This window comes from Cervus elaphus, chromosome 21, assembly GCF_910594005.1.
Source record: "Cervus elaphus chromosome 21, mCerEla1.1, whole genome shotgun sequence".
Classification (NCBI taxonomy): domain Eukaryota; kingdom Metazoa; phylum Chordata; class Mammalia; order Artiodactyla; family Cervidae; genus Cervus; species Cervus elaphus.
Window position 1 is genome coordinate 43,130,433 of NC_057835.1, and position 23,456 is coordinate 43,153,888.

A 23,456-nucleotide genomic window follows, 5' to 3' on the forward strand; every position below is an offset into this window, starting at 1 on the left:
TGGCTCCATAATTCATAGAACTCAGTCCAAAATGAAATTGTGGGGCCTCTTGTTCAAAAAGTAGGAAAAAAAAATAGGATTAACGACACTAAAATATAAAGCCTTTCCCTTCTTTCATGGTTTCCCTCTTGTCATGGAATTTTTCATCTGCTGTTGAATGTTGTTCTAAGTAAAGAAAAATTAAAAATTGAAGTTATTAGCATGAATTTGCCATTCATCTTTGTGTTGTGCAATGTCTATTTTCACGGCAAATAGAAAAGCATTTAACTTTTATGTGGAATCACCAAAATCATACAGTGATTTTTTGTTACTTGTACCTGAATATCTTTTTTTTTCTTTCTTACCAGAACAGTGGAAACTCTGCATAAAACTAATTCAACTGTTTTTATTTCACTACTTGACATGCACATTTCACCAACACTTTCTCCTTCTGGCTTACTGATGAATAGGAAGGACTGAAGGGAATGTGAGTTGTCCTGTTCTTTTTCCATTCCTTCTGTGTTATAATTTTCAATGTAAAATAGTTCATCAATAGGAAGGAAGTAGGTTGCTCGGTTGTGTCTGACTCTGCAACCCCATCAGGCTCCTCTATCCATGGAATTCTCTAGGCAAGAATACTGAAGTGGTAACCTAGCCCTTCTCCAGAGGATCTTCCTAACCCAGGAATGGAACTGGGGTCTCCGGCATTGCAGGTGGACTCTTTTCCAGCTGAGCTACCAGGGAAGCCCAAGTTCATTAATAACTGGAACTAATATGAGTATGAAAGGATATGATAAAATTCCTTGGTTGTTCATGTTTCTTGTAACACCATTGCTTTTCTTTCTTTTAAAAGTAATTCTGTTTCAAACAGGAAGCGAATCCTCTTTGGTTCAATTGCAGAAGCAACACACTGTTTACTTGATTAGCATCTCTCTCAACCTTCACTTATGGTGGGTCCCCTGGAATCCAGTGTACATGGACACACAAACACTATGTGTGAATTGGGAGGTAAGGAGCAGTGCAAACTGATATGCATTTTGCTTGTATCTCCTCTGCTCATGTGTGTGTTCCATTGTTCCATGGGACTTTGCTTAAAAAACACAAGTGCAAAAATGAGATTTTGGAGAATGTCATGATGGCAATAGCAGAGTTTTTTGAGGGCAAGGCTCTGCACAGGTTGTATGCCTGAAGTAAGCCTAGCTTTGGGCCGTTAGATGAGATGGAAGCTGAGTTGAACTAAAACCACTTTTTCAAGTTAACCCCAAACATCATGCTAAAGATTGGGATAGATGTATGTGCACTGTCACGGGTATAATAGATGGCTAGTGTGAATCTGCTGTACAGTATAGGGGACTCAACTCAGTGCTCTGTGGTGACCTAGATGGGTAGGATGTGGGAGAGAGCGGGTATATGTATACATGTAGGTGATTCACTTCATGGTACAGCAGAAACTAAACCCAACGCTGTTAAAGCAGCTATACCCCAATAAATAAATCATAATGAATAATAATAATATATTTTTTTAAATGTAAGAGATTGGCCTGGGACTGTTAATTGTAGTCACAAGTGATCAAAACAGGCCACTGTGCCTCCAAAGGCAGTGGAGTTGGCCGACTACTGCTCTATTGACATGAAGCCCTGCTGAATGATGATGAAAGATGGCCTACCATTAACAAATGGTAAGTGCTAAGTGTAAAAACTGGAGAGCCTGGGTGGTTTCAGCATAGTTAAAGGGCAGGTATAATCAAATGGTAGAGAGGAGAATTGATTAGGAGGGTTGCTGAGATGTTTGGACCCTTGGCCGAGGCAGATCTGCCCTGCGAAGGTCAGAGTTCTAGAGGGAAAAACTGGGAATTCTGAGAAGTGGGACAGGGCTCTCTGGGTGTCCCTGAGGATATTGACTCTACAGCCCCTCTGAAGCCTCCAGATGTGCAGAGGTGGCCACCCTGCCCTTCTATACAAAGAGCTGGCACTGCAGCTGTGCTGGAAGATGCTGCAGGCTCTACCCACAGGTCAGTTGGTACCCTGGTCAGATTCAGCCCTCATTCATCTCTTCTGGCTGCCAAGCCAATAACTACAGATTGGATTTTTAAGACTGCTTGGTCAACAGACCAAAATGTAAGCCTGAATAAGCAAGAATGTATTAACCTGAGGGCACTTTCTTGGGAAATAAGGATTAACACCCTAGCAAAGACTCTAGTCATGGGGCACATATGCTGCTGTGGTGGCTTTTGGAAACCTAGAAAAACAACGGCCAACTCTCAGTAAGTTAGGAATGCCTAGGTTGACCTGGCTGATGGTGGATGAAGGGAAAAATTATGCTTGAGAGAGGTGGGCATGTTGGAGTGGCTATATTAAGGAAAACCCACAAAACCCATCATGAGATTATATCCCATGAGAGAGCCGAGAGAGGACCGATCATATGTTAAAACCACCAGGAATGTACTGGAGAGAGATGCAGGCCAGTGATGATGACCATTATCAGGCTCCATTTCAAGGTAGTTGCGAAAAGAATATAGTTGGTTAGTCACCTGGGTTCTAGTCCTCATTCTAAAATAACGGTGATGCAGGATAGTTATAAAATTCTCTAGGCAAATCATTCAGAAAGTTTCAAATTGGAAAAGAGAAGTCTTTATGGTTTCCTCAGATCTGTATAAGTCTATGCCTTACTGCTCTTGGCTCTTAACACTTTTCTTTGGCTGTGTTGAGTCTTTGTTGAGGTGTGTGGACTTTCTCTACATGCAGTGCTCAGGCTTCTTTTTGTGGTGGCTTCCCTTGTTGTGGAGCACAGGCTCTAGAGGGTGAGGCTCAGTAGTCGTGGGCTTAGATGCCCCTAGGCATGTCCCCAACCAGGGATCGAATCTGTGTCCCCTGCGTCACTGGCAGATTCTTAACCACTGGACCACCAAGGAAGTTCCAGAGTTTTATTTTTAAATTGATTTATTTTTCCCTAATGTCTGAAGAGGTAGATAATATCATTTAAGTTTTAGGGATTAGGAAACAAAAGTTAAGAGAGTCTGGATGATTTAGCATGTTTTAAAGTTGACAAGAGAGAGATAATTACTTACTATTGCAAATCATGAAGCAAAGTGGTCTGTGTTTGAATAAAGGCTCTGTAGCTCACTAACCCTGTGACATTGGGCAGTGACCTAAATTTCAAACTTAGTTACTTTAACTGCAAAATGAGGTTAAGGCTAAAATTTGAATTATAGATTATTTGGAATGTTACCTGTGATAATCCAGGTAAAATGCATGTAGCATATATTTAATAAGTATTAACTCAAAATGCATTTCCTTTACTGTTGCTGTTGGGCTTGCCACTTGCATCTGCCTGCCTGATCTTTCAAACTCCATTTTTATTTTGGAATTCCAGGTACAGGAAGATATGACAACGCTCTGTTTTTATTTAAAAAACAAACTAGTATACAAGTATTTATCACTCTGTCACTTCCAATATCAAAATTTAAAAATCAATGGAGCCCAAATTTGAAAATGTACAGAGAAGTTCACCATTAAATCACTTCACTTATTTTCTCTTTTCAAAAAAAAAATATATATATTTTTAAAACAGCAGGATAAAAAAAGAAAATCATGTTCAAGAGAGGGCTGTTAGCCTACTACATTTCTTCAATGATTGATTGTATTTTCTACCAGGACTCAAAGGAAAGAAGAGAACATGAGGGTTGATTGCATCAAAAGTGTGTCACAAATAAAGGAATCAAGAAATCACATATGTCTGCACAGAAGTCAACTAATAAATCAAAAGCGTGTTCTTAGCTAAGTCAGATGTTTCTTTGAAACAGCACATGGTACAATTCTAACATGCTCTAGATTCAGCTACCGAACAGGCTGTTGCTTTCAACTAGTGAAAAATCTTGCAGCGCAAATGTTTATAAGGCTGGTAAAACCTTTTAACTTTATTTTATGCCCTGATTAGCTATTACTGGTCTGATGATTACATTGTAAAACCTAAAATCATAAGTGGAGAAAATAACCTTTTGGCAAGAGTGAACCCTAATTGTTACAACGTCCTATATTATGTGTTCATCATTTCTCTTTAGCAGTTATTTTGATGTAAAATTTAACAAGTTTTCTTTCATCCCATATCAAGTCTGTATTTTTCTTTAAATTGTGGATTTAAATTTCCACATCACTTTTTAGAGTTGAGAGTCATAAAATTAACATATGTCATCATAATTTTAATCAGATCCTCATGATAGTACCGTGTCCTAATCAGGGAACAATAAAAATTATAACCTTTAAAAATGTTAAGATGACTGTATCTTACAACAAAGAATAAGCCAATCCCGTTATAGTGGAAGAAAACTAATTCACATAGAGTTTTAAACTTTCAATACTAAAAAGTCCCTGACTATGTGAAGGTTGCTGTGGGTGTGTGTAACTTTGTAGCAAAGGAGAAACTTCTTAGACTATGATTAATTGACAGAGGTAGGAGGAATTTGGCTCAGTTGATCATTATTCTATTTTTCAATGATATTTAATTGCTATTATATTGTAATGTCAATGGTAGTCAATGTCAAATCTGAAAACTATATTCTACCCCCATTCATCCTTTGACCAAAAAAAAATGCAGCACAAAAATGTGTGTTTGTTAGTTACTGATACCAAGGAAGGACAGTCTTTCAGAGGAAATTATTGAGTACTGTATTTTATCAGATTTAAAAGGGAAGGAGGGTCAGCAGATATTAATGAAAAATTGGGGAATAGAAAACTAAGAGAGGAATCATTGGTTTAATTTTCTAACCAGTAATCAGCTAATTATTCTGAATGGAAACCAATCTTTCATCTTGAGTGACCAAATGCAACAGCAATGAGAAGGAAGAATGGCCTCCTTCCTATATGTAGAGCTACTTAAGTGCAATGAGAGGGCCCTGGAGTTGCTTTGCCAGAATTCTGAAATCCAGGGATTTTTTTTTTTTGCCTATTTCTTCCTTTCATTAAATCTACTCATTATTTTCCAAGGCTGCCAATTCTGTGTGTAGTGTCTATTCACAGCACTTAATATTTCATCAGAGCCTAGTGCTATCATTAGGAGCCAAACAAATAATGGAAAAGCTAGGCTACAAAGCCAAGTGGTCAAATGGGAGGGAATGGCTACATGGTGCCTAAGTACAGCGGCTGTTTCAGTTGTGTGATTTTTTCCCCATCTGGCTCCCAAATCAAATAATTGAAGAACATAAAAAGGGAAATGGCGCTAGTGAAATGTTCCCTCTCTGATAGACACTTGGCACCTGCTGTCTTCATCATGCTTACACTGATCCAGGCCCAAGACCAATTCTGTTCATAGTTAAGAAATATTAATGAGGCTTGCAACAGTAACTTGCTGACTTAGTGTCAGGCCATCCCATATGAAAGACCTGGCCCCTTGCTTGTGCCCCAGTTGCAATAAGGGGTGTTGTAAATCCTTTGAACACAAATGTGACCTTTCCCAATTTCCTGCTTAATTTCTCCATGACTTGTTCTTCTCCCTGAATCTTACCCAATTCTACCTAATACCAGGCTTCTGGATCTCTCTGTCTCCTTTCCCGTTTGCTTGCTTATTCAGACTTCTAATTGCCTGCATGTGCTTCCCACTAATAATCATGCCCCACATTTAGCTGTTGGGATCTTCCTGCCATGTATTGCCTGATCACTTAGATTTGCTGTTAATCCCTGGACCTACCACATGTGGAATCAGAATTACTCCCTTTTCCTACTTTAGCATCCATCTTCATTTGCCTCCTCTTTTCATTCAGGTCAACCTGGCTGGTCTGATATGCCCTGTGTGCTCTGGTTCTTTGATTATGGGACATAGGAAGAAATATACGGGCAGAGGGCCTAGAAACATGGCGGCAGTGAGAAATCTAAACTTCAGAGTTGTCTCTGCCTTGCTGCTATCTTGGATAAATTTTTCCATCCTTTGTTCCTTTTGCATTGTACAGAGAAGGCTTTTGTGAAGTCTTGATTAATCTGAAACTACAGTGTGCGACAGCTCACAGGTAGTGATTTTGGCAGCTATTTTGAGTTTATCCACATGTCAGTAGCAGTAATTGCAAGCTTCTTTTCTTGTTAATTCCTGCAGTTGCCACTCTTCTTCCCCTGCTGTGAAATTTTGTCCCTCTCCAAAACAGAACACATTTTTTTTTTTCCTGATGTGCAGAGCACACTCATTAATTTCTCACTTAGTGATGATTCATTAATCATGGAAGGGCATGTGAGCTGCAGTTAAAGCAACTCCTTTAATTTAATTTAACAAACATTTATTGAGTGTTTAATGTGCAGAGCAAAGCACTAAGCATGAGACCCGAAGAGACCCAGTTTGTAGGATATGTAAATTATCTCTTCATCAGGATAAGTATTTAATAAACTTATCTTAATGAAAATCTAATTGATATATATTATGGTTTTATGTTTAGATAAAAATTTAAGAATAAACTTTAGTTATAAAGAAACATACTTGGATTGTTTCTATAGAGAATGAGTGTGTTTTATTTAAGTAACTTACTTACAGTTCATAGTCTTATGAAAACAGTGCCAAGTCAAAAACAATCCTTCAAAATGTCACAGCTTATGTTTCCCTTTTGTATACCATTTCTTTTCTTCTCTGTTGATTCCATTGTGTAGGAATAATACAGAGACAGAATCACGAAAATGGTTATAAAAGAAATGATCTTTGAGCAAAACTAGGGTACAGTGTGAAATAGTCATTTTATATAATCGAATTATAGAATCATGGAATGTTAGAATAGATAAGATCCAGCCATCAATTTTATTTCAATCATTTTACAGGTAAGGAGGCTCTGACCCAGGAAGAAGGAATGGTTTGCCCATGATTGCCCAACTAGTTGGAATCAGAAACCAGCTTTTGATCCAGGTCTGAAATATTAATCATGACTCTCTGAATGGTGAGAACCAGAAAACAAACTAACTCGGGAAATTATTGGTCATGTGTTTGAGAGGTGGGTGGATTGCAGTCATGGCTTGATCTAAGTGTTCCAGCTGTTTTAGTTTCATTCATTCTCCAACTCCAGAATCAGCTTCTCTCTTTGGTGGACTCAATTCCTCCTCCTGGTAAAGATGTTCATAAGTAGCCACAGGATAAAGTGTTCCTGGCTTACTGACTTTACGGAAAACATGAAAAGAGAGTAATTTCTATTATATGAACATCACTCAGGATCCTGATTGCCTCTTCTTGGCTCATGTGGGCACCACCATGACAGTCACCAACTTCCAAAACGTGGGGGATTGTGACTGGCCAGACATGGCTCACATATCCATTGTCTTTGGTCAGAGAAGCCCAACTGCTACCAAAATAAGGGCAATACTAGGAAAATAGTCTGGACAGACAAAAACAAAAACTACATTAAAAAAAAAATCTTAAAGAATTTAAACTGGCTCATAATTAAAAGAAAACAGAATTGAAACCCAATTTTATATTTTTGGAATATTGAAGAAAGTTGGAGATATTGATTAGGATATTGTTTGCTCTATTAGAGTTTGTTGCAAACAATGAATAATTGTTATCAGCATAGTTCACTCTCCTTTTTCCATAACCTTCCCTTTTTCCATGGGAAGGTTCCCCCCGTCCCCGCCATGATCTAAACCTATCCACTAATAATTAGCAACCCCCACCTTTACATTCTCTCTTTATCTCTCTTATTTTTAACTGTAAAACTCCAGGTAGACATCAGAGAAAATTCTTATGAAAAAAGCATTTAGGAGTTCTTGTTCATATTTTTGCCCATAATATGTTCATAATTGTTCAATATTGCTCATAAATTATTGTTCATAATATTATTCATATTATTTTGATTCTTTGATACCTCTTATGCCTATTACATTGTAATGAATACTAATGAGTTAACGAAGGGTGAATAATTTAATTAGGACTTGCTGCATGCAGAGAAAGTGCTATAAGGTTTTGTTTTTAGATAAATTAAAGCTTTTTGAAAGTTTACCCTTCTGAATATAATTATTTCTGTCCCTGTGTATTATCAAATTCAGTCACTGTAATTCAGTGTGCTCAGACACATACAACACACATATTCATTCAACACTCAGAAAGTTCTTTCTAGAATGAATTAGCTAATAAATGACTATTTATAAACACAAGCACACACATTTATAAACCACCTGACCTCAAGGCAAAGGGGATTAACAACACTCAACCACTTCTAGACTTTACTGATCTGTAATTCCACCTCTGTGAAGTAGATGTTATTCCTATTTAAATGATTATGTAATTAGACCAGTATACTATTAAGAGTAGCAGTTATGTCAGATCCTGTGGGTTTTAGTTCCAGCTTTGCTTCTTACTAGTTTACTTGCCTTTGCTAAGTCTTAGTTTCCTCACTGGAAAAATAGTGAGAAAAAATAGGATCTAAACATGCTTGGCAAATAACACTTGGATTTGCCTCATTCAAGATTTTTTGAGGAAAATAAAGTTAGTAAATGATTCCTGTGTTAAAAATCAAGTGAAACATAGATACGTTATGGCTTCCCAGTCCTCTTTTACCCCAGTTCCTCCCATTAAGTTGGGTATTGTAGCCAGATTTAGACTTTCAATTCCTTGAGTTCTTTATTTCTAGTTATTTTCCCTCTTATTTCATCATGGTCATCCCACACCACAGAAATTCTCTGAGCCTGGGCAAATTTTGAATTCCTCTACCTCTGAAAGGCTCCCTAATAATATTTCATTGTCACTGCCGTCTCTTACTTTCCTAACACACATTGAGAACTCCGGGTCTAGAAATCGCTTCTCTCTCCCTATTAGCTTCCTTGCCTACTGCCAATGCTTTAGGCTTATTTTCTCTGAGAGTAGACACTGTCGATATACCCACTTCTCTTTTCCTATTATCTGTTACTCTCTGTGCACTGTGACCTTCAAGCTTTCTCCATCTCCCCAAACTCTATACTCCAGCAGAACTGAAAGTACTGGAAGTTCCTTAAATGTGCCCTGCTGTTACTGGTTTTTGTTCCTTTGCTTGTACCACTCTCTACTTGAAATACCTGCCATACAAAGATACATTTAATTTTAAAGTCTTCTTGGGAAAAAAATCTCTGTAAAGATTTTCGTGATCACCCATCCTAGGTTAAATCTATTACTCACCCATTTGGTGCCCCACAGTGTTCCGTATCCATACAGGAAGACACATGTTCTACTCATTTACACTTCTGATTTTTATATCCACCTTCCATGGCTGCTTAATTTCTGTATGCTCAGCATTGGTGTAGTGCCTCACATGCAGTAGGCTATTAATAACTATTTATTGGATGAATTTATTAAATGAATTAAGCAAGGGGAAATACTGTCTCCCTGGAAAAATTAAAGTTTTTATTTTTCCAGTACTAAGGCACATACAACTCTCCCTGCCTTTCTCTGCAGCTTTTAAGAAGTACAGAGTCAAGTGTGTGAACAAAAATTATTAGCTATATTAATGCTCATTTTTGGTGTATTTGAATACTTTCTTTTACTTTATGTAGAGTTTCACATGAGTAACTTCAGATTATGTGATTTAAAAAAGTAACAGATGTGTGTGTGTGCCTCTGTGTGTAGAAAGGTGGGTAAATAAATAATTTCAACAAGTTATATTTCAGAAAATAACAGTATTTTTCTTGACACATTTTGAGACTTATATGTGCACCAGATTAACAGAGTTTTTCAACTTGCTGTAAAATAAATAAGATGAATGTTTTGCATGAAGAAAATCATATTCCAGCACCAAGAGTAAATCTCCCCTTTTTGAAATTTATAATCAATACACAGAAATGTGAATATCTTGAATAAATCTTCCACTTAAATCTGTAAATTTCAAATAATTTCCTTAACACAAACATTATCTACGGCTCCTGAAAATATCTAGCCAAATGTTAAGATCAAATCCATAGATGGTATTGTGCTGAAGTCTAAATTTTGTGATCTAGATTTCTGAGAAATATAGGGGAAACCATTGAGATATACAAATTCATTATCGTATAACTAGGAAAGCATGTGCCAAACCACTCAAAAAAGTCCTCAAGTTTGGTAAACTGGTTTTCACACCGAAAATATTTAGTTAATTATGTCAAATATTGGAATGCATAATCTAACATTGTAGTTAAGATATGTATTCCCAAGTGGTGCTAGGGGTAAAGAACCCACTTGCCATGCAGAAGAGGTTAGAGACATGGGTTTCATCCCTGAGTTAGGAAGATCCCCAGAACAGGAAATGGCAATCCACCCCAGTATTCTTGCCTGGAGAATCCCACGAACAGAGGAGCCTGGAGGGCTGCAGTCTATAGGGTCTCCAAAGAGTCAGACATGACTGAAGCAGCTTAGCACGCACATCACTGTAGTAGAATTTGCAGTCACTATCTTTTTTTTTTTGAGACCTGAATGTTTTATTATAAGAAATACCTTTACTTTGACCCAAGTGACAAGAGAGCTCTGAATATAAAGAGTTCTTCATTTTCCCTTTTGCACTAAGGGAATAAATATGATCATGCTTAAAGGAGGAGGGAACGAAAGAGGGAGAAGTAATTTAAAATGTTTGGGGAAATGTGCGAGTGTGCAGTCACTATCTTAAACTAATAAAATGTGTGTACATGTAATTTGGGAGGAACTTTTGGAATGACTGAGTTCATAATTTATTATACAATTCATTTATCAAACAGAGCATAATTTATAATGATTGATATTGACGTTGTCATGTTTCGCATAATTACAGAGGTATGCTGGTATATGTTTAATAACTATTCTTTGAATAAACAAAGTCCTGATTTGCAATGTTTGCCAATTTCCATGGTATAAATTCTCCTACTGCAGCCAACTTAAAGCCACCAACATGAGGTTACCTAACACAGTGTTAGGAAGAAAAGCACACATTGACTCTCCTGAGGCATACAAGCCAGCTCCAACACACCAGTGCCAAACTCTTCTGTAGGTTTCTGGTAGAAGCTCACTGTTTCTATGTAGATACTTGTTTAATTAAATCATAAAGGAAGCCATACCAATGAGGCAGATACTTGGAAGAGCTGTATTCAAGACTTCCTTTTGTTTCTCTGAATTCCTTCAAACTACTAAGGGCAATAGAGTTCAAGTTGTGTTGTTTTTTTTTTTTTTTTTTCAAATTAAGCTTGGGGTGATAATTTTCTAAGAATTGTATTGAAAATGTCAAATGCAAGAAGGCTTTACCCATCCATTCTGTTGTCTGGGAGGCTTGAATGTTGCTCTCAAATTGGGCCCAGAGTCTGTTGTTGATAGGTCTCAGAAAATGAGGAAATATCAACTTCCAAGCATGTTCTGTTTGAATGTTACATCTATAATTGATGATGTATTCACACATTGGCATTCGCTTTTCTTTCCCCAGTTTTTGAAATTTTTCCAGATGCCATTATGGGTTAGTTGTTAAAGATTAGGTCTCTAAAGCATGTTTGCATAGAAAGGATATAAAATCTCTTTATCTGTAAGTTGGAAACAGCATAATATCATGGAGGAAAATAAGTTTGATTTTTATGGTCACTGTCTGAGTGAGTGAGTGCAAGTCACTCAGCCTTGTCCAACTCTTTGCAACCCCATGAACTATTGCCCACCAGGCTCCTCTGTCCATGGAATTCTCCAGGCCAGAATAATGGAGTGTTGCCTTTCCCTTCTCCAGGTGATCTTCCCAACCCAGGGATCAAACCCAGGTCTCCTGCATTTCAGGCAGATTCTTTATCAGCTGAGCTACAAGGGAAGCCCATGGTCATTCTCTATTGTGTAGAAAATACCTCCTGTTTAAATAAGTGATATATTAGGTAATATAAGTAAAAACTCTACACTAGTTACTTAAAACAAAACTTATTCAAATGTTTGTTTTTAATATTCAAATTGTTGCAGCTTTATCTTTTACATATACTTAGTGTCTTTGGGATTTTTAAGAGTGATGTACCGGCCAAAGTATAAGTGTGAAAAATGTCTGAATAAAATGAAACCAAATGTCTTTCTAAGCCATTGAAGTTCATATAGTTTTAATGTATTTTTATGAGTTTTCTAGAAAGGATTGTCTTCCAGAACACTCTAGTTTCATCAATACTGAAAATATTTCTGCAATAATAACCTTGCCCTACAGATTTCTTCAGATCTCTTGCCCAAATTGTGTACTAGAGCACACAAGTCTCATGGGATGGTCCTTGAAATAAAAGAGGAAATTTTTACAGTCAAGTATGAAAATGGTTATATTCACTGACTCCCTTTAAAGTCAAGATATACATAAGAATACCAGTCAAGTATGAAAATGGTTATATTCACTGACTCCCTTTAAAGTCAAGATATACATAAGAATACCAAGGACTCTGAGAAGTACTGCAGAGAAAGATATCATATTTACCCTAAATCATCTCCCAATTATATTGATCCTAGACTCTCTTTTTATGTTATCTTGAAACAGGGGGGAAGGGAGAATGGGACAGTCTTTAAAAGAGTGATATAGCCATAGGATATTAACGAAAACTGGTTAGAATCAAATAGGTCCAAGATGGCGGAGTATTCAACTTCCAGTGAACCTTGAGATGCATCATACAGTTCATTGTAATACATAAGCTGAATGACACGCCCACCAGTGCCATGACAATTTTGAAGCTGACCATCAAAGAGCAAAAAGTGGGCCATGACCCAATTCAGGGAAACCTCTGCCCCATCCCCCAAATAATCGGAATAATCCTCCCACTCATTAGACAGTGAAATTACCTAATCCACAGAACCTAACTCCATGGTATCTTGAAGCCTCACCCTCTCTCTCTTCCTCTCTCTCTCATCTTCTGAGATGGCCAATACTCTTGTCTGTGGAATGTGTTTCTTTCTAAATAAATCCATTTCTTGCTATCACTTCATCTCTGAATTCCTTTGCAGTGAAGCGAGAACCTTAAATTCACCAGCAACAATCCTATTAACATCCATGAAACATACTTTTGGCAATATCTTCTTTACAAAATCTTTTTGAAAAATATTGAATTTATACTTTTTTATCAATATTATGTAATACACAGGTAACTTCAGAAACAAGTTTCTCAATTTTCTAGAAATTGGAAATAACAAAAATTGACTCAAGAGACATAGATACACTAAACCAAACAATGATCATGGAAGGAATTCATTATGTTGTTAAATCAGGGCCTGGCCTGTAAAAATACCAAAGAATTTCATGGATGAATGTTTTCAAACCTTCAAAGAACAGGTAATTCCTATGCAATTTAAATTGTTTCAGGCATAGAAAATAAAGCATTCCAATTCATTAAAAAAAAAAAAAAGCCCAAACTACTATGACACTGACTCCAAAATCTGAGAAAGACACCACAAAAAAGAAAGTGATAAATATGATAATATTCATATTTATGAATATTAATGAAAGACAGTAAATAAAATCCAGCACTACATTAAAAGAGTAATATGCCATGGCCAAGTGGGGATTATTTCAGGAATGCAAGACTGTTTAACAATATGAAACCTTCTAGTACAATTGACTACAGGTCAAAGAAGAAAAATCTTTCATAAACCAGTAGGAGAATAATACTTCTTTAAATAAAATGATACGCATATCTCAAGCCAGTTTCTAGAATTGTTCTTGGTGATGAAACACTTCATGTGTCTTCCCTGAAGTCAGAAATAAGTCAGGTGTCTGTTGCTTTTTAGTAAACTATTATTTACTAATTATCTGGAAATGTTCTAGACAATGAAATTAGACATACGGGTGAAATAATGATGATAAACATTGGAAGAGAAGGGTCAAGATTGTCATTACTTACAGATAATATGATTTTATACATTTGAAAAACTCAAGAGAATCAATAGGAAAAAGTACTATTAGAGTGAATAGAAGAATCCAATAATGTGGTCACAAAATATTAATATATAGAATGGGTTTGATACAACCATAAGGAAGAAAATGATATTGGGAATATATTCCAGTTATAACTACAAATAATAAAAAAAGTAATAACAAGCCAAACACCTCAGAATAAGTATAACAAGGAATATATAGATGCTAAATGAAGAGTGATATTTGAATAAATGGACACATATACCCTTGATAACAATATGCAATATTAAACTATGAAATAGTTATTCTAATTAATGTATATATCCATTGTAATTCTAATTAAAATTCCAACAGAATAATTCTGAAGTTCACTTAGAATAATAAATATGTAAGAATAGGCAATATCTTTTTGTATTATTCAAGCTTCTATAATAAATAATATGAATGGGAAATAACATTAGTCAAACAGCAGAATATTCCTAAGATCTCACTGACTTAATGGAATAGGAATTTATATGTCATTTAAGTCAGTTAGCGGGAGTTTGCCTTGTTGGAGGTGTCTCTTTGTTATTGTTCAGGGGTCCAAGCTTCTGTTATCTTGTGGCTCCACCTTTGTTCAAGTCTTTTGGGTTCTACCTCTTAAGAGTTGCTTCTTGATGTTTTTGCCCATAAATGTGCATTTCTTCCTGGCCAGATCTCAGGCACATAGTCTTAACTGTTTGTGGAGCTAAGAAGTGAAATCTAGCTGTGTATACCTAAAGATAATAGAATGTATTTTGAATGAGACAGAAATCTGACAACACTTTTATAATCAGAAACCAAAAAGTAGATTCTAAAATACATAATGTGCATTACTGTGTCTGTCTTAAAGAAATAGTGATGATCCAAGTAACTAAGGGTATGCTTTTTAAAATAGAGATTTTCCTTCTTATATTGAATAATACTATCATTTTTAAAAATTTTGTTCATTTATTTATTGCTTGCTGCCTGGGCTCTTCTCTAGCTGCAGTGAGCAGGGGCTTTCTACTTGTGGTAATGGGCCTCCCATTGTGGTGGCTTCTGCCTTGCAGATCACAGGCTCTCGGGCACACAGGCTTTGGTAGGTGCGGCACACGGGCCCAGGAGCTGCAGCTCCTGGGCTCTAGAGCACAGGCTCAGAAGTTGTGGAGCACAGGCTTAACTGCTCCAGGGTATGTGGGAGTCTCCTGAATCCGGGATCCAACCGAGTCTCCTGCATTGGCAAGCTCTTTGTCACTGAGCCACCAGGGAAGCCCCAAACAATACTATCTTGCAAAGAGAAGCGAATTGTCTTTAGCCTTCTATTGTGTAGAAACATGCTTTATCATTTGTGCACAGCTGGGCTAATTGGAGAAGCTAAGTGGGTGGATTTTCCTGTAGTTCTCAGTGCTTCCTACTGTTTAGGAAACAGAAGTTCACCGAAAATTTGTGTGGGCTTGCTGCTTGCTCCTACATCTGGAACATAGAATGAACAAAGCAGATGGAACTCAATCTGGCGAATGTGTAGTACTGAAGACATCTTGAGAACACGGGTGTCTTTCAACAATTATTACAGTCTGTGAACACTGGTTTTATGTTGTGTGAGCTATGAGCTTGGAAAATCATATAAGGATGTTTCTGAAACATATTCTAAGTGTAGCCATGTCAAATTATTTTCATGAGAATCAATTGCAATGATATGTGCAAAATTACTGTTTTATGTTAACAACTGTGGGTTTCCCTGGTGGCTCAGAGATAAAGAATCTGCCTGCCAACGCAGGAGACGTAGGTTCAATCCTTGGTTTGAGAACATCCCCTAGAGAATGAAATAGCAACCATTATTCTTGCCTGGGAAATCTATAGACAGGGGAACCCAGAGGGTTACAGTAAAAGAGGTCGCAAAAGAGTTGGACATGACTTAGCAGCTAAACAACAAAAACAATAAGAAATGTACAATATGGTAGCTCTTTTAGATTTTTATTTTCTCCTCATTATAAACTGAGCACTTACAGCACCCTGACCCTGTTCAAGGCACCGAGGATGGTGGCCTTGATGAAAATGGACGCACTTCCTCCTTTCAAAGAGCTTCCAGTTTAGGGTGGATTGCAAGCAGGGGACATGAAATGAATATATAAAAAGTAGAAAAGATCATTTCAAATAGCGATTTGTTACGAGTGACATTGAACAGCCTAATGAGATGGAGGCTGGAAGGGAGCAAGGGCTGACCATAGAGCTAGGTAGAAGTGAAAGTGAAAGTCGCTCAGTCGTGTTCAACTTTTTGCAACCCCACGGACTGTCCATGGAAACCTCCAGGCCAGAATACTGGAGTGGGTAGCCTTTCCCTTCTCCGGGGGATCTTCTCAACCCAGGGATCAAACCCAGGTCTCCCGCATTGCAGGCAGATTCTTTACCAGCTGAGCCACAAGGGAAGCCCTAGAGCTAGGTAGGCCTGGTGTATTTCAGAAGGCAGCGCTTGAGATGACACCTGTATCATGAGAGAGGCAAGTTTTACAAAAAAATACACTCAGCAAATGTTTGATAAATGAATGTATCTATCTATTTATTTTTGGTTCATCTTTAAATTCATTTTACACCATGAAGTAAAAAGTAAAATATTTTCAGCAGCTTAAAGAACTCTACAGTTCAGTTCAGCTCAGTCACTCAGTCATGTCCGAGTCTTTGCGACTCTGTGAACCACAGCACGCCAGACCTCCCTGTCCATCACCAACTCCAGGAGTTCACCCAAACCCATGTCCATTGAGTCGGTGATGCCATCCAACCATCTCATCCTAACAATGAACACCCAGGACTGATCTCCTTTAGGATGGACTGGTTGGATCTCCTTCCAGTCCAAGGGACTCTCCAGAGTCTTCTCCAACACCACAGGTCAAAAGCATCAATTCTTCGGCGCTCAGTTTTCTTTATAGTCCAACTCTCACATCCATACATGACTACTGAAAAAACCATAGCCTTGAATAGACGGACCTTTGTTGACAAAGTAATGTCTCTGCTTTTCAATATGCTGTCTAGGTTGGTCATAACTTTTCTTCCAAGGAATAAGCGTCTTTTAATTTCATGACTGCAATCACCATCTGCAGTGATTTTGGAGCCCAGAAAAATTAAGTCAGCCAATGTTTCCACTGTTTCCCCATCTGTTTGCCATGAAGTGATGGGACCGGATGCCATGATCTTAGTTTTCTGAATGTTGAGCTTTAAGCCAACTTTTTCACTCTCCTCTTTCACTTTCATCAAGAGAACTCTACATCTGCATATAAATGCTTTTCCTGGCCTAATGAAGTTATGGGTTTGGACATTAAGTAGGATAATAGTTCAATCTGTCAGCTTTAAAAAAAATGGGATATAGTTGCTTTACAATTGTATTAGTGTCTGCTGTGTAACAAAGTGAATCATCTGTGTGTTTACATATATCCCCTCCCTCTTGAACCGCCCCCCACAATCCCACCCCTTAGGTCACCACAGTGCACCAAGCTGCAGCTTCCTACTAGTTATCTACTTTACACATAATAGTGAGTATATGTCAGTGATACTCTCCCAATTCATCCCCTTCCCCCCATACCCACGTCTGTACTCTACATCTCCATCTCCATTTCTGCCCTGCAAATAGGTGCATCAGTATCGTTTTTCTAGAATCCGCATATTTTAAACAAACTAGACATTTTAATAGGAAATAGAATTTTGGAAGGAATGTAGCACTTAAAATTATCTACGTGAGACAGATGTAAGTGTTATGGCTTCTACTTTTAACCACTCTCCCCCCATCTCTGCTTCCACACTTGCCCTGTTCTCTTCTTTTCCAACATTGTTAGTGTCATTATTCTTGGTTGTTTTATTCATGTAGCTCCTCACCATGCTGGCAATTAAACAGCTATCCCTGTCTCCTCATCTATAAATTTGGACTAATTATTCCTATCTAGTCACTCAGAGGGCTGAAGTAATAATCGATGGTCATGATTTATGTGAAAATACTATGTTATCATAAAACATTATTTTATATTTCCTAGGCTTATAGACCATTTTAAAGCATCAGTGCCATCATTTATTAAATGGGTATGTTGTTGACTTTCTCCACTGTTTCCTTCATAGGGAAGAAAATAAAAACGCTTCTTTAAAACAGTGTGTTAGTGAATATGAATGATAATTCTCAGATTTTTGTCCCCTCAGCTGATTATCATCACTTTTTCTGGCTTGTCTTTCATGGGAGTGTTTTAGGAAATTTTGATGATTATCATCCACTTCATGAATATGAATTCTTGGGGTTGAAAAGATCACAAAGCAAAGAAAAGCAAATAGAAAAGAAACAAAGCCTATCTTTGTGTTAAAAATTCCCTGATAGAAGGCGATAAGCTGATCAAAGAGTACCCTAAAATATTGTTCTGTAAATAGCTTACATAATTTGATTTTATAGATAGAACATTCCAGAAGTTGAGTGATAAGGCTCTTGGCTACCCTCAATAGACCTTTTAAATGTGCTGTTGGCTTAGTGTTTAATATACTGTACAGGGCAATTTAGTCAGGTAACATGAAGTTACTTTTAGTAAGGATTTTTTGGCAGCGTTAATGGTAACTTTGTTAGGAAAAACTCGTTAATTTCTCAATCCCGCTCTCAATTATACCAGAAATCGCTGATTTTCCACTGAAAGCTATTTAAAGAACCACTGGTGAAAGATTCTAGCATGGATGGAGAACTCTTACCCGAAATTAAGTCTTATGTCCAACATTAATATGGATTTATTTTAACCAAGGCTCCTTAATTCTTAGGAAATGGGACTGTGCGCATTTCCATTCTTTCCAAGTGGGTGTCAATTTTGGACTTGTAAGCATAAATTCAGGCCAATTCCTGGATGTGCTGTCTGCAAGGTACCTATGTGTCAACAGCCCTCTGGAAGAGTGGTTCAATTTCCCCCAGAAGAAGCATTCTTTTTAGGGAGAAAATTTATGTTGATGATTTTCAAATTATTGGAACTCCTCAGGCAACTTTCCAGCTGGCCAACCCCTATACACTGACTTGAGAAGAAGTGCCAATTTTGGATTTTTGGCAGTCACTAGCATGACCTGGTCAACTTCAAGAGGCAGCTCAGGGAAAGATTTCAGCATCCACATTTTAACGCAATTACCGGTTTACTTCTGGATGGGATCCAGCACTTTATTTCTTAATATTTGAAGCTCAATCTCTCTTTTTTTAGTGTGCAGGAATTTATTTTTTAAAGAAATGCTGTTTATTAGATGGTTAATTTTAGAGATCTCTCTTAGAATATGGAAATCATTATACTGTGAAAGGAGTGAACATTTCCCAGTTAGTAAATTACATTTTTTTGGACTACATTCTTAATTTATTAAAAAATATAAAAACTGCACTGAAAATGGTAACAATATAGGCACATACATATTTATCTATAGATTATTTCTGAAACCAAAATGTTGTTTGCCTTTTTTTCAAACAACATAGTATTTCTTTATATTCTCAGAATTGGATTAGAAGTTTCAAGCTCCATTCAATTTTTTTAAAAACATCACTAAAATAATAAGCTTTCTAGACTTTAAGCAGTAATACTAGATGCCAGAATAAATGGAACTATATCAAAGTTTTAAGTGAATATAAATTAGAACAAATGGAACCAAAATGTCATGCATTTTTTAGCTAAGCAAAAATTCCCTAAGTTTCTAATATATATATATATATATTATACATACTATATATCTATACATATACAGTATATATGTATAGATACATGTATGCAAAAAATTTTCTACTATACTTGGTAAAGACTTGAGAAAGAACAATAACAAAAAAAGAGACTGAGAAACTGGAAAACAAACTAAATGAAATGGGAGCACTGAATATGAAATACAAAAAATGAAACGAGCAAGATAAAAGCAAGAGATTATCATACAGTCTCGTTATTTTTAAACATGGCTGCTCGTCATAATCACATTTGGAAATTTGGAGAAAAAAATGATACCTGGGCATTAGTGTTTTTCAAAAAATTCCAAGATAATTCTAACGTACATCTGGATTTAAAAAGTGAGTGGAGACTTTTCTATGAAATGGTGGTTGTAATAATATCACTTCAGTTCAGTCGCTCAGTTGTGTCCAACTCTTTGTGACCCCATGGACTGCTGCACGCCAGGCTTCCCTGTCCATAACCAACTTCTGGAGGTTATTCAAACTCATGTCCATCGAGTCAGTGATGCCATCCAACCATCTCATCCTCTGTCGTCCACTTCTCCTCCTGCCCTCAATCTTTCCCAGCATCAAGGTCTTTTCAAATGAGTCAGTTCTTCACATCAGATGGGCAAAGTAATAAGGTTTCAACTTCAGCATCAGTCCTTCCAATGAATATTCAGAACTGTTTCTTTAGGATTGACTGGTGGATCTCCTTGCAGTCCAAAGGATTCTCAAGAGTCTTCTCCAACACCATAGTTCAAAAGCATCAATTCTTCGGTGCTCAGCTTTCTTTATAGTCCAACTCTCACATCCATACATGACTACTGGAAAAACCATAGCCTTTACTAGATGGACCTTTGTTGGCAAAGTATTGTCTCTGCTTTTTAATATGCTGTCTAGGTTGGTCATAGCTTTTCTTTCAAGGAGAAAGTGTCTTTTAATTTCATGGCTGCAGTCAGCATCTGCAGTGATTTTGGAGCCCCCCAAAATAAAGTCTGTCACTGTTTCAATTGTTTCCTCATCTATTTGCCATGAAGTGATGGGACCAGATGCCATGATCTTGCGTTGAATTTTAAATCAACTTTTTCACTCTCCTTTTTCACTTTCATCAAGAGGCTCTTTAGTTCTTCTTCGCTTTCTGCCATAAGGGTGGTGTCATCTGCATATCTGAGGCTATTGATATTTCTCCCAGCAATCTTGATTCCAGCTTGTGCTTCATCCAGCCCAGCATTTCGCATGATATACTCTGCATATAAGTTAAATGAGCAAGGTGACAATATATAACCTTTATGTACTCCTTTCCCGATTTGGAACCAGTCTGTTGTTCCATGTCCCATTCTAACTGTTGCTTCTTGACCTGCATACAGATTTTGCAGGAGGCAGATAGATGGTCTGGTATTCCCATTTCTTTAAGAATTTTCCACAGTTTGTTGTGATCCACACAGTCAAAGGCTTTGGCATAGTCAATAAAGCAGTAGATGTTTTTCTGGAACTCTCTTGCTTTTTTTTTTTTTTAAGCAGAAAAGAATTTAATACAAGATAACAGGTGCTTACACAATTTTGAGAGTGTGGAAAGAACAGGTGCTGGACCAGACTTTCTGGACTGGCTCCCAGAATAACGCAGAGCTGAACCACAAGGTGAGCTACAGTCTCAGAGGTGGCCGCTACTCCTCACTGTAACAACTGCCTCTTACTCTGGAGGAAGAGCAAGGTGAAGCTGTGACTCGGATAACAGAAATCCAGACTAGGAAGTCACTCTGTGTTTTAATGTCCACAGACCTGTAACACAGACACTGGAGTGCAGCTATGGGAAAGTTTTGAATTTCTATGTTGTCAGCAGCAAGAGCCAAGAGTGATGGGGAAACAACCATTTCTTCTTTCTGCCTTCCAAATCTCTCTGAAATGTGGTGGTGGTGGTTTAGACGCTAAGTCGTGTCTGACTTTTGCGACCCCATAGACTATAGCCTGCCAGGCTCCTCTGTCCGTGGGATTCTCCAGGCAAAAACTGGAGTGGGTTGCCATTTCCTTCTCCAACTCTCTTGCTTTTTCAATGATCCAGTGGATGCTGGCAATTTGATCTTTGGTTCCTCTGTCTTTTCTAAATCCAGCTTGAACATCTGGAAATTCATGGATCAGGTACTGTTGAAGGCTGACTTGGAGAATTTTGAGCATTACTTTGCTAGAATGTGAGATGAGTGCAATTGTGCAGTAGTTTGAACATTCTTTGGCATTGCCTTTCTTTGGGAATGGAATGAAAACTGACCTTTTCCAGTCCCGTGGCCACGGGGCTGAGCTTTCCAAATTTGGTGGCATATTGAGTGCAGCACTTTAACATATATTACATACTTATATTATCTAAGGATATAAAACCCTATTATCTTCTATTGACCAATCATGATATTAAAATGAATAATCACATTAATAAAATAATCACAATCATAAAAGATGTTTATCAGTTTTCACAATCAATAGCCAGACAAAACTTAAAAGATAATTACAACTTCAAGCCATAATGGAAACAAGATTAACCTAACAATATAAAATAATTACATACAATTTGATTGGCTAAGTACAGTGATGTGGGAAGTGGAAGTGCATCCATGCACATATTGTTATCCATCCAGCCAGTCTATGTTTTTTGGTTGGAGCATTTAATCATATACATTTTAGGTAAGTATCAATACATATGATCCTATTATCATTTTCTTAATTGCTTTTGGCTTATTTTTTGCAGGTCTTTCCCTTCTCTTGTGTTGCCTGCCTAGAGAGGTTTCTTACAGTTCAGTTCAGTTCAGTCGCTCAGTCATGTCCGACTCTTTGCAACTCAGTGAATCGCAGCACGCATCCCTGTCTATCACCAACTCCCGGAGTTTACTCAAACTCATGCCCATCGAGTCGGTGATGCCATCCAGCCATCTCATCCTCTGTCGTCCCCTTCTCCTCCTGCCCCCAATCCCTCCCAGCATCAGGGTCTTTTCCAATGAGTCAACTCTTCACATGAGGTGGCCAAAGTATTGGAGTTTCAGCTTCAGCATCAGTCCTTACAATGAACACCCAGGACTGATCTCCTTTAGGATGGACTGGTTGGATCCCCTTGCAGTCCAAGGGACTCTCAAGAGTCTTCTCCAACACCACAGTTCAAAAGCATTTCTTTAGCATCTGTCATAAAGCTGGTTTGGTGGCACTGAATTCTTTTAAGTTTTCCTTGTCTGTAAAGCTCTTGATTTCTCCTTCAAATCTGAATGAAAGTCTTGCTGGGTAAAGTTTTCTTGGTTGTATGTTCTTCCTGTTCATCACTTTAAATATATCGTGCTGTTTCCCTTCTGGTTTGTAGAGTTTCTTTTGAGAAATCAGCTGATAACCTTATGAGAGTTCCCCATTATTTGTCACTTTGCCCTTGTTGCTTTTAATATTTTATCTTTGTCTTTGATTTTTTTTTTTCAGTTTGATTACTATGTGTTTCAGGTAGGTCTTGTTCAGTCTCCTGTGGGTGACTGCTCCTTTCCCCTGGGTCCTGGTGCATGCAAGATTTTGTTTGTCGCCTCCAAGAGTGGAGTCAGTTTCCCCCAGGCCTGTGGAAGTCCTGTAATCAAATATTGCTGGCCTGTAAAGTCAGATTCCTTGGGGATACCTAGTGCCTTTGCCAAATTCCCAGTCTAGGAAGCCTGATGTGGTGCTTGGAAACTTCACAACAGTGGGAGAACTTCTTTGGTATTATTTTTCTCCAGTTTGTGGATCATCCACTGGGTGGGTATGGGATTTGATTTTATCATGATTGCACCCCTCTAGTTGTCTTGTTGAAGCTTCTCTTTTGTTTTTGAACGTGGGGTATCCTTTTTTGGTGGGTTACAGCATCCTCTCATCAATGGTTGTTCAATAGCTAGTTGCATTCGGTATTCTCACAGGAGGGAATGAGCACATGTCTTTCTACTCCACCATCTTGAACTAATTCTGAAGCTTAATATCTCTTTAAAATCATTTTCTGTTTATGTTCTATTTGTAAGAAATTGAAGAGGCTT

General features: G+C 37.6%; 1 long non-coding RNA gene across 2 annotated transcripts in view; it reads left to right on the top strand.

Annotated features, from left to right (window-relative positions):
- Nucleotides 1-346: 346 nt before the first annotated feature.
- Nucleotides 347-23,456, top strand: part of LOC122678978 — a 40,448-nt gene continuing 17,338 nt past the window's right edge. Inside the window, exons 1-2 of one of the 2 annotated variants that reach the window (XR_006336303.1) lie at nt 347-466; nt 6,769-6,884. This is a non-coding gene — a long non-coding RNA (uncharacterized LOC122678978). Of the gene's footprint in view, nt 467-853; nt 988-6,768; nt 6,885-23,456 lie in introns of those variants that run through there. The other variant, XR_006336302.1, reaches the window with a different exon arrangement.